The following is an 11,337-nucleotide window of genomic DNA, read 5'->3' as shown; positions in this document are numbered from 1 at the left end:
GAGGATCGAAGTGAAATGACACGTGAATGATGTAGATACATAACATTCAATAAAAAAGTGGTTATTAAAGATACCTGATAAGATTATTTTAACTTGTGACACTAAAGAGAAAATAAACTGAGTGGTTGAGAATGACAAGAGTCGCTATATAGAATAAGCTAAATGTGTTTATAGCTGTACTATGATGTGGGCTTGGTGTTCGCTGCTAATTCTCTCCTTTCCTGAACATTGATGAAACTGATAGACAGGGGATGTCTTTGTTCTCCTTCCTGATCTCCTTTGCTGTCTTTGAGCTGGTTCTGAGGCATGCACTGATCCATTTCCACATGCTACATCTCTCCCTGCTGATTCATGCCAGAACAGTTTCTTTCTTGCATCAGAGCTAATAAAAGAGTTACAGAGAATTCTTGGCCTCTCTGTCTTGTAATTCCAAACTTCAAAGAACAGGGTCTTCCCCAACATCATGTCTATAGCAACAGCGATCTGTGTTTCTATTAGCAACTGTACAGATCCAAGCAAATACTGACTGCACAAATCTCCATAGGTCTGCAAAGTCCTGCTCCAGCACTCAGTGAATGTCGCTGGAGCTGTTTTTTCTTTTTTAAAATAAGCCCTTTAATATTGAAATAATTATAGATGCACAGGAGTTGCAAAGATAGTACAGAGAGGACACATGTACCATTCACCCAGTTTCCCCTAATGATTACATTTGACATACCTAGGGTACAACGTCAAAACTGGAAAATTGACATGGGAGCAATTGTGAGCATTGTTCTATGTTATTGATCACATGTGCAGATTTGTGTAATCACTGCCACAAACTAGATATAGAATTATTCCATCACTTAGGCAATGATCTCCCTCTTGCTACCTAGCCCTTTATGGTCACATCTACCCACTCTTCCCCGACCATTCATAACTCTTGGCAACCACTAGTCTACTTTCCAAACTGGAATACTTTTGGGAGTAGAAGGGGATGCCACAAGCCATCAATTATTATGCTAGGACAACAGGTGTAAACTGGGATATTTGGTCTCCTAACCAAATGTTTTGTTTCTGGGGGTGTGGTTTGGAATGGAGTGGCGAGTGAAGCTTTCAGTGAAGTTCTACAGCTTGGGATGAAACATTTTTCAAGAGCTGCGTGAGAGATTTTCCCGTTTGCATGGAGGGAGCTTCCATTGTCCTGCTGTGTAGTATGGGCCCCAGCATCTACTCATTCTACACTCTAGCTTGCAAGACAGTAGAGTAGCTTCTGCTTTCTATGGAACTACCTGGAGTACAGGTTTAAGGGTAATTCCTTGTTTTGCACCTACCTCAACCCACTGTGTTCTGCCCTGCACTCCCATTGCACCATGAAATCATAATCACTCAAGTTATCACTGACTCTTCGTTGCTACACCCTGTCCTTGAAAGGTTGGAATTTTCCAGAATATTGGCTCAAGCTCTTCTCTCACCCTGCGCTCTCTTGTTGTGTCATCTCACCACCCCATGTTTTTAATAATCACTTAGGGTGATGACATCCATGTTGCTTAATTTCTCAGATTACTGTTTCTGCACTGACCTGGCTTCCTGTGATGAGGCTTAGCATTTCCAGTATGCACAGTGGCATGTATTCTAGCCTCTATACATTTGGGACTTTAATTTAAAATTGCTTCTCTTTCTTCTCTTATCTGATCTCCCCTGCCTTGCTCCAAGTGAAGTATGGATCTAGTCTGTATTTTGTACATATAAGAAGGTTAGTGCACCAATAATCATCTATTGAATAACCCTACTGACTTGTTTTAACTTTGTAGCGTGATCAGGGAATACTTACTCTTTGATTTGCTTTTTGCATTTTAATTGATGCTATACACAAGCAGGTGCACTGTGTTTTTTTCTAATGATGTTGCCTTTCATTCTCAAGGTGACGGCTTTCTACTTGTCCTTTTCCCACTTGTATTTCTTCTCAGTTTCCTTTTGTGCCCTAATCTTTTCTGGGGCTGGTATTTTTCTGTGGTTTTCCAAGAGGGGTACCCCGAGACAGCAGGTGACAATGAAAAATATTCCAGTATAGGAGCTATGTGTATAGAACTGCGTGACCTGGATCCTTCTATCCTTAATGCCCAGCTCAGAAGGTATGTTCTTTGTGAAACTCTTTCTAGTTTCCCAATCAGAAATTATTTTCAGTTCTTTCAGCATTCTTAAGTACTTCTTTTTAGCTCTGATTTCATCCTCCCCTGTGTCATAGGACACTTACATGCAACTCTATTAGACTAACAACTCTTTGAGTACAGAGGTGTGTTTTTTTTTTTTTTTTTTTTTTTTTTTTGGACAGAGTTTCGCTCTTGTTGCCCAGGCTGGAGTGCAATGGTGCGATCTCAGCTTACTGCAACCATCACCTCCCAGGTTCAAGTGATTCTCCTGCCTCAACCTCCTGAATAGCTGAAATTGAAGGTTCCTGCCACCATGCCCGGCTAAGTTTTTGTATTTTTGGTAGAGTCAGGGTTTCACCATGTTGGCAAGGCTGATTTCGAACTCCTGACCTCAGGTGATCCACCTGCCTCGGCCTCCCAAAGTGTTGGGATTACAGGCATGAGCCATGGTGCCTGGCTGAGACTGTGCTTTATTCTCCTTGGAGCCACCTCAATAGAATATTGTCTTGCATATGGTAGATGCTTAGGAAAGGCTTGTAAAAATAATAGTTGTGTGATCTTAGGCAAGTCACTCTTCCTCTCTAGTCACTTTTGATTTCCTTATCTGTAAAATGAGGAAATACGCAGGGTTGGAAAAGATGAGCTTTAAAACTCCTTTCTGCTCAAGAATACTTCAAAAAAAAAAAAAAAAAAAAAAAAGAAAAAGAAAAAGAAAAAGTAGCTACCTTCCTTGCTAGCTCTATGAATTCTAGAATTGTCATCTGGAACCAGTCTATGTCCCCTGGAGCCCCTAGTCTAACCCCAGAAAGAATTGTGAAGCAGTGTTCTTGTAGTACTGACAGTCCTTCTAGGCTTTATGTGTGTACTACATTGTCAAAAATAAAATTAACTACTTCCACTCCAGACAAACCAACCAATCAAGCAAAGACTAGAAGAAAAAGCACTCATATAAATGTTCACATGCTTCTACATATGCAATGCATGTATGTGAACACACACCCCTTGTTTGTTGAAAAGAAAAGACTGGCTTATACCCAGAGAGATGATGAATGAGGAGGTAAGAGAACCAAACACATCAGTTCCCTTGCTTACTCTCTTTAGCTATTCTTTCCCATTAATTATTATTTATAATTTAAATTTAACTATTGTTTAGGTGCAACTTTTTAAAATTACAGTTTGTATGGAAGAATCTTAGCAAGAAAAAGCAATTTGCATATTCTTTCCTTAAAAAGAAAAAAAGAAAAAAAGATATGTGGTTCCTCTAACAACATCCTACAGTCCTTCTAAAATAAACCTTCCTTCTTAATTATTCCTGAATGGACATCTCAATCTGTTTCATGCGAATGTAAAACTGTTGATACTAATTAAGAAAAAGAAAAACACAAGTAATTAGGAAAAATATTAAAAGTCTTTCTTACATTTGTAGAGGGCTTTGGAGTTAAATATAATATGCTTTGTTATGAGTCATTTTATTTAATGATTAAAACAACCTGTTGGAGGAAGTGAGTGAAGTGTTATAATCCCCATTTTATAGATGAGAAAACTGAGGCTCAGAGAGATTAAGTATCTTTCACAAAGTTATGGATTTAGAAAATTGCTGAGTTCATTTATAGTTCAGGTTTTTTTTGGACTATAAACCTAATGCTCCATGTTGTAGGATTCCTAATATTTGATGATATCAACAACAATTTATGTGTTCAATATAGAGCTTTACCCAAGTTTGCGGTTTCCTGGCAGAAATAATAAGATTCATTTCATCTGATGAAAGCTTTTGTTATTATCTTCTCATGTTGTTGGTATTAATTTCGATGAGTGATGTTTGAAAATTCATTCACATAAATATTAAGTCCTACCGTGCCCTTAGCCAGGATATCTGGTGGGGAGCTGTGTTTCTGGTTTTAGTGAACTCAGCTATGCTCACTATAGCTGAGCATAGTGGTTTGCTCTATACACAGTCAGATTTGGACACAGGGGCAATTAATGTCTCAGGTGTGATATGGAGGAGGATGTGATGGTGTCTTGTTGATGAGGCAGTGGGGACAGAAAGGAGACAGAGATCACTGTATCCTTGGAAAGAATTGGGGAAGACAACCTAGAGAAAGGGGTGCTTGAACTGAGGTGTTAATTAGAAATGATTCTTTCCCATGTGGTAGGGAGTATGCAGTCATTCTAGGGAAAGGAGGTGGTGTGAGCAAATGTATGAAGGAAACACAGAGCATGGTGCATTTCAGGAGATGCAGCCTGTGGTGAAGGAGCCTGTTTCAAGTGGGGATAGGCTGATAAATATGGTTTTGCTGTGTCCCCATCCAAATCTCACCTTAAATTTTTGCTCTCATAATTCCCACGTGTTGCGGGAGGGACCTGGTGGGAGATAATTGAATCATGGGGGTGGTTTCCCCCATACTGTTCTCATGGTAGTGAATAAGTCTTATGAGATCTGATGGTTTTATAAGGGGAAATTCCTTTTGCTTGGCTCTCATTATCTCTCTTGCCTGTGGCCATGTAAGTCATGCTTTTCACCTTCTGCCATGATTGTGAGACCTCCCCAGCCACGTGGGACTGCGAGTCCATGAAACTTCTTTTTCTTTATAAATTGCCCAGTCTTGGGTATGTCTTCATCAGCAGAATGAAAATGGACTACTACACTGATATAGGGAAGGAATGAAGATCAATCTAGTTGGTGAGAATTTACATGGTCGTCCAGTCTCAAAGTCAACCCAGCTCTCAGATTCCCCATCACAATGGAGATTTATGCAGAATGTCTGGGCCAGTGGCTCTCAACCCTGGGTCCACATTAGAATGATCCCCAAGATTCTGATTCTATTGGTCTTAGGTGGGGTCTGGGCCTCCTCATATTAAAAAAAAAAAAGAAAAAGAAAAAGAAAAAAAAGCCCCAGTTGATATAAATTAACTGTTAAGGAAAAAAATTGTTTTGTCCCTTGTTAAAACAGTCAGGAAGACTTTATTCAAGACTATTGCAATAGGGGAGAAAGATGGGGCTCAACTCTGAATACAGGAAGGACAAGTGGGGATTTATAGCAAGGAACAGCGTACAGGGCCAGTGGATGGACAATTATTGAAAGGAAACATCAAAGATATGGCTAAAGACAGGACAAGGACTTAGACATCATAGGTCTGGGATGAGGAACTTGATGAGACAGCAGCCTGGGGGACAAGAGCGAGACTCTGTCTCAAAAAAAAAAAAAAAAAAAAAGAAAAAAAAGAAGAAGTAACTGACTTTAAAATAATGCCTAGATGTCATGATTTTCTACTCTGTACTTATGCCTTGCTCCCACTCCAGTAATAGTAATATATACTATAAAACATATTATTTATAATGTAAAATATAAATAATAATTTGGATTCCAATGAAAAATGCCAAAGAACACAACTGGCTTTCACTGCCATTGTCTCCTCTGTTCTTAGCACTGTAAGAGCAGAGGCACAGCCTGTGGTGAGGCACTAGGTTTCTGAGCTTGACCGTCTTGGTTTAAATTCTGGATTTGCCATTTACTGACCTTGTACAGGTTATGAAGCCTTTCTGTGCCTCAGTTCCCTCATCTGTAAAATTAAGATAATAGTAACATTGCCTTCATGAGTTAAAACATGCAGAACCCTTAGAGAAGTACCCAGTAAATGCTCAGTATTTATTGGCTACAATTTAGACTTATAAATATGTATTATTTTCTATCACTGCCATAAGCAGTTTCTACAAGCCTAATGGTAACACAGATTTAATATGTTATAGTTCCGTAGAAGTCTGATATGGTCTTGTTGGGATAAAATTAAGGTGTTGATGGGGCCTCCTTTGTGGAGGCTCTGGGGACAATCTTCTGTTGCTGCTGTCATGCCTTTTCCAGCTTCCAGAGGCTGCCTACATCCCTTGGCTCAGGGGCATTCCTCCATCTTCAGAGCCAGCCACATTGCTTTTCATTGTCCATTCTTCCATAGTCACAGTTCCTCTGATTACAGCTGAGAAAGGGTTCTCCAGCTTTTAAGAATCTATATAATTTCATTGGGCTCACCCAAAAAATTCAGGATATTGTCTCCATCTCAATGTCCTTAACTTAATCCAATCTACAAAGTCTCTTTTGCCATAAAAAGTAACATATTCACAAGGCCCAGGGAGTAGGATGTGGCTATTTAGGGGCCCATAATTCTTCCTACCACAGGATATGTCCATAATAGAAAATTTAACATTGTCCACTGTGATGGTTAATAGTCAACTTGACTGGGTCACAGGGTGCCCAGATATTTGTTTAAACATTATCCTTGGTATGTCTGTGAGGGTGGTTTTGGAGGAACTTAACATTTACATTGGTAGACTGAGTAAAGCAGGTCATCCTCCCTAATGTGGGTGGGCCTCATCCAATCAGTTAAAAGCCTAAATAGAACAAAAAGGCCAACCCTTCTCCCAGGTAAGAGAGAATTCCTCCTGCCTGACTGCTTGAGCTGTGACTTCGATCTTCTCCTGCCCTTGGACTGGAACTTACATCATCAGCTCTCTCGGATCTCCAGCTTCTCAGCTGCAGATCTTGGGACTTTTCAGCTTACATAGTCACATAAGTCAGTTCCTTGTAATCTCCTCTCTCTCTCTTGTTTTTCTGGAGAACCCTAACTCATACATTCACAGACACTGCAGCAATATCATATATATATATATATATATATATTTTTTTTTTTTTTTTAACTCGCCCATTAAGGTTTTAGAGGGGCTCATTTAGTGTCAGTGCTGGGTCTGAGGAGCAAGCAGCACAGACCTGGTCCTTGCCCTCGTGGAGATCACAGCCTGATGGACAAGCAGACACTGAACAATTGAACATAAACCGATCTGAAATTACAGAGGGTGACCAGCAGAATGCAGGTCAGTGCTGTTAGAGAGAGTAGCAGAGTGGGAGTCATAGAGTGGGAGTCTGAAGTCCCAGCACATATCATGAAATCTACTGAGTGGAGTTGACCTGAATATAAAAAAAAGCAAAATGAAATAAAATATAAAACCTTAGAGCACAATGAATATAATAAAGGTAAACTGTGCATTTTGGAGACTTTAGTCTGATGACACTTTCAGACCTACATCTGTGTGTGGATTGCAATGCCTGCTGTGGATCCTGTGTAACTCAGCGACAACTTTGCAAGCCAGGGTCACAGAGCCTCCACTGGCCTGGAGCAGCACCATCTGGAACGTTCAGCCTCTCTGTAGATATTCCCCAGGAAAGAGGACTTTGGAGGGGTTTATATGGGCAATTAAGTGTATGGGAATGACACACAGCATCACACTCACTCAAGTGCAAGAGCACTGGGAACTGAATCCTGGTATATCTTAGTGTCCATCACACACTTAGTTACACTTTGTCACCTAGGCTCCAAAGCAGTGCTATGAGGGCCCCCATGCCTCAGAAAATCCCTCATTAAGGCAGTCTTCTCATCTCCTCTTGAAGCACTTCTTTTCTTAGGGATTAGATAAGGCTCCCAGGGCAAGATCCCATGAACCTATTCCTCTTCCTGGTCATGTGTGCAATGTGCAAACAAAACCTCACATTGTGTTTTAGCCATAAAAGCTCTGAGCTATGGCCCTGTTGGAAAAGAGTAAAAGGATGATTGAGCTCAGGGAGAGCCCTGCTGGGGCTGGCTAACATGGATCTGTTTTATGATTTGATGCCAGCAAGCTGGGTGGCTCAGAGGTGGAGACAGTGGAATAATAAATCTCTACAGTTAGAGCTTAACAAAGCATGCCTTTTAATGTGGCTGGGAGGACACTATTAAAATGGCTAACCTTGGGAACACAGACAATAGGAGGAGAGAGATTAGGGCAAGTTTGAGGGACTGGTACAATTACATAGGCAGGGAGCCATTGACTCTAGCCAATGACCTTGTTAGATGGGTAACATTATCCCCAATTAACAACTGAAGAAACTGAGGCTCAGAGAGATTTTGTGATTTGCTCCAGCTCACAAAGTTTGTGAGAGACAGTGGCAGGACCAGGACTCAAGTTTGTTAAAAACTAAGAACAGTGTTGTTTTCACAGACAGGGAAGAGCCAAGTCATATGAGAAGATTAGCATAAGCCAACAAGGCCATGTGCCCATCTAGGTAGCTATGTGGCTCGCCACATTCCCAGCCCAGCCTGCCTGAGAGGAGCCTCGTGCTCCCTGTCCAAAGCCTCCGGAGAAGGACACTTGGGAGAATAATAATAATAATAATCATGTCTTCTTACATGTGATCCTGTGAACCAGCATGACAGGTAAAGGTTGTGGCTGCAGCAAGGGATTTCCCATCTGTTGATACTCAAATTCTTCAGCCAACCACTCCAAAATTGAAATGCACATTTAATAAGCTGACTCTCTGCAACAAAGCAATTTAATTCACAGATAATTATGCAGATCCACCTCTCGCTCTCAGGGTGCCAGCTTCACTCTCGGTGTCCTCAATTTGGCATATTGCAAACCCCTACATCTGTCTCAGGCATTTACATTCCCAGAGTTGTGATCATTATTTTGGAAATGTCGAGAATTCAGAGTCCTGCAAAAGTATCGCCTTTCCACTAGGGTTGGCAGATAAAATGCAAGATGCCCAGTTAAATTTGAATTTCATATAAACAATGAAGAATTTTTTAGTATGTCTCGAATATTGCATAGAACATACTTTTACTAAGCACTTTTAGGTTAAGTATTCAAATTTTATTGGGCATCTGGTATTTTTATTTGCTGATTCTGGCAACCCTATTTTCCATGCCAAATTAAGGTTTCTAATTGGTCATAAGTTTCAGCTGCATCTTTAACTCTAGGACAGAAGGAACCCCAAGGATGTATTCTCTCTCCTCCTGAAAGAACTGAATTTGGTTACAGTGAATTTGCTTATGCTGACTTTTTTTTTTTTTTCCGGTGGGGGGGGGGTGCTCTAAGCAGCAAGGTTGATTCCATGAGATCCAGACCTTTAGTAAGAGTTGACTGGCTGGGATTGAACCTGTGACTCCAGGTGGACCAATCAGATTTGTTTCTGAGAACTAGGATTGAAAGAGGGAGACCTTGAGCAAAGTCTTTGCAAGTGGTTGGAACAGAAGTGAGAGTTTGTGAGACACCCATTATCTCTCCCACACTTCCTCCTCTTTTCACTGAGCTAGACTCAGTTGATTTTTGTTAACTTGAAACCAAAAACGACTTATCTAAGAAAGGGTGCTAAGCTGAGACAGTGGTTAGTAGAAGCATGAAGGAATCTCCTCTTGGGATTGCTGTGCTCATCTCTTCCCCACGCACCCCAATCCTACATTCTTCAAGACCAAATTCAATCCCATCTTCTCCATGAAGCCCCTGTTAATGGTCTAGCACATAATAAAAAATTGACTAATTTTCTGGTTACCAAGGGCTTTCTCAACTGAAATTTGAGTAAGTGGAATCCCACCAGAAGAGTAGGGCTTTATGGAAATGATGGAGATATTTCTTTTTTAAATGTCCATCTCTCTCCCCTAAAAACTCCATAGGCAGCCAATCCTTTCATTGCCCGTGGCCCCTTCCAGGCTGCACTCTGTATGAGGTAGAACAAAGAACACTCCACTAAGATGCAGTAGATTCACCTTCTGGTTTGACTTCCACTTTTGCACCTTCACTTGGCATGCACCCTTGCTGCCCCTACCTGCTCCAGTTCTACATTGCTTCCAAGAGGACCAATAGCCTTCTCTCCAGGCTTTCCCCACTGTAACCTCCTCCATACACTACTGCAGATAAAGTCTCTGATTAACAACACCAATATACAAAGGAATGACTGCTTCAATTTATAAAGAGCTTATACAGATTAATATAATAAGAAAATCACTATGACCCCCTAGTGTATGCCTTACCCTCCTTGTAAAGTGCACCCAGAGCTCTGCCTCCATTTTTTTTTCTTTTTTTTTTTGCACATATTGTCTCTTCTACTTGGAATCTCCTTGTCTTGCTTCTCTCTTGTTTACTCTTTAAGATGGAGCTTAAATGTCACTTCCTGTTTGAAGCCTTCCCAGGCTCTTTTCCAATCCCTCTGTCGCAGCTGAATGAGTTTTCTCCTTCTCTGTGTTCTCCTGGCACTTTGTACATTCTTGTATTATAGTATTTATCACACTATATTGTACCTGTTGTCACACTTATTTGCTTCATTTCCGCCTCCTCCCATAGGCTATGAGTTCCTCAAGGGCAAGGGCAGTGTCTTCCTTGTGTATTCAACACCCACACAATACCAGGCATGTAGCAGGTGTCCAGATTTAAAGGTTGGTCAGGATGACAGTAAATCCTCCCACTCATCTCTGCTACCCCATAGGTTCCTGGCCAAGTTGTGTATAAGGAATAGCAGTCAAATGAAGAACAAAGTATGAGCTTTCACAACGATTTGCCAGTACCATAAAACCCCCAAATGAAGGTCTTTTTGGATAAAAGCTGGATAGTAGATCAGAGCCTTAGATCTGAAGAAAATGGGGCCACCTTTTCTCTGTTCCCTCAAGTCTAGACTGGCTGGCCATGCAGTGCCATGTCTAAGTCCACTTACCCAACCAGCTTCATGGGTAAGGATGGCCAGGTTGCATGAGAAACCCAGTAATGGACAGAGAATAAGGCACAGAGAGAAGGCTTCCTTTGGGAAGAGGGCTGTGTGTGCAGATGCAGAAAGTGAAGTGGTGCAGTAGCTCCACCTGCAAGTAAAACAGTCTGATGACCATTCCAGGCTCCGGTAGGTTACAGGAGCTTGCCTCCTTCTCTTGGGGGGCAGCTGTCAAGGGAGTAGACAGAGGTACTAGAAGTGGTGAAAGTTCCTCTAATCCTATTGTAAGAGAGAAAAACCACAGATGGGCAGGAGGCCCTCCTCCTCCTCCTGTCCTCAAAGCAGGGAAAAAGTTCCCAGTGAATGGAAAGATCCTCCATGCAGTCTCCTCCTTTCCTTATGCATATCCTGTATTCCCTCCTCAAAGGATAGTCACTCCTCAAAGGAGAACTGAAATAAGATCTCCAAAAGGCCTAAGAAAAGGAACAGAAATTAGAAAGCCTAGTAGAAATATTGCAGTTTTTTCCTTTTAAAATCTACTGGTAACTTCATAGAATCAAATCGTTTTAATCAGCCTTCAAGCAACATAAACCAGCAGGTTGCCCTAGTTCAATGATTAAAATTTGGAGATAGAGAAATTTACTGAGGAAAAAAAAATATTTGACATCCTTTTCTGACAGTGGGTTGTGTTTTCTCATGGGAAG

The sequence above is a fragment of the Mandrillus leucophaeus genome, unplaced genomic scaffold, assembly GCF_000951045.1.
Source record: "Mandrillus leucophaeus isolate KB7577 unplaced genomic scaffold, Mleu.le_1.0 Scaffold133, whole genome shotgun sequence".
NCBI lineage: Eukaryota > Metazoa > Chordata > Mammalia > Primates > Cercopithecidae > Mandrillus > Mandrillus leucophaeus.
This window is presented reverse-complemented; position numbering follows the sequence as displayed.